Source organism: Orycteropus afer, unplaced genomic scaffold (assembly GCF_000298275.1).
Source record: "Orycteropus afer afer isolate SDZICR_OR568_19922 unplaced genomic scaffold, OryAfe1.0 scaffold00038, whole genome shotgun sequence".
In the NCBI taxonomy this organism is placed as follows: Eukaryota; Metazoa; Chordata; class Mammalia; order Tubulidentata; family Orycteropodidae; genus Orycteropus; species Orycteropus afer.
The window spans coordinates 13,438,453-13,439,525 of record NW_006921625.1 but is presented as its reverse complement, the minus strand read 5'-3'; positions in this window follow the sequence as shown (position 1 = coordinate 13,439,525).

Genomic DNA, 1,073 nt, shown 5'->3' with positions numbered 1-1,073 from the left:
GGCTTCTACACGCCTATGAGCTATTTACCTAAGATAAATCTCTCTCTCTCTCTCTTTCTCTCTCTATAAATATATATATACACTTTGCTGGTTTTTGTGTTTCTCTAGAGAACCCAATCCAACACACCAGGTAATACCTGGGTATGCTAAGCATCATGAAGGTGATACGTGCAGGACTAAACTCCGGAGAAATCTGATCTAGCCTCAGATGCTTGGCAAATGTTGACTGGATTGAGCCAGTGAGCAACGGCCCAAAGTCTCAAGGCTGGCTGTATTAGGGCAGGAACTGGAACCTAGAGCCCTAGCTCCAAGACCTGAGCCTCTTCTAGCACACTCAGTGGTATGTCAGTTGATGTCCAGAGCCATGCTCAGGGGCATGAAAGTTCTGTGGTTAAGAAAGCATGGCTTGCAAGTCTCGTCCCTGCCCTACCTGACTGTGACACACTGGACAAATGTCTTCAACTCTCTGTGCCTCTGTTATGTCCCAGGTCATGGGCAGGACTGCTGCTATTGTCAGCTGCCCTGGAATTGGCCCCCATCTCATGGTGACCCCATGTACCATGAGACAAAACACTGCCCCGTCCTGCCATCTCCATGATCTGTTGGGGATCAGACTGTTTTGACCCACAGGGCCGTTCTTCCTGCTGCATCTTAGTCTGGAAGCACTTCTGAAACCTGTTCAGCATCCTAGCAAGCCTCCGCTGACAGACAGGTGGTGGAATCGAACCCAGGTCTTCTGCCTGGAAGGTGACAATTCTACCATTGAACCACCACAGCCTCAACAGCAAATCCACACCTTTCCTTCAACCCTTTTGTAAACATGCCTTCAGCCAAACTTGCCCTTTAACTTTGGCTTGCTGCCCTGCCTTTGTGTTCGCTGCCACCGATTTCCACCCTAAAAGTCCTTGTCACCTGTTATGGATCAGGACTGTTCCAAGGAGTAAAAGTAAACAGACAGAAGCTGACTGGAGTGGGCACAGCTGGGTGCACAGCCACCAACTCCAGGGGCAGGAGAGCTCCAGGCTGAGGGCTTCGCAGTGTGAGCCCAGGGCACTCGGTTTGAGGGAAGTATG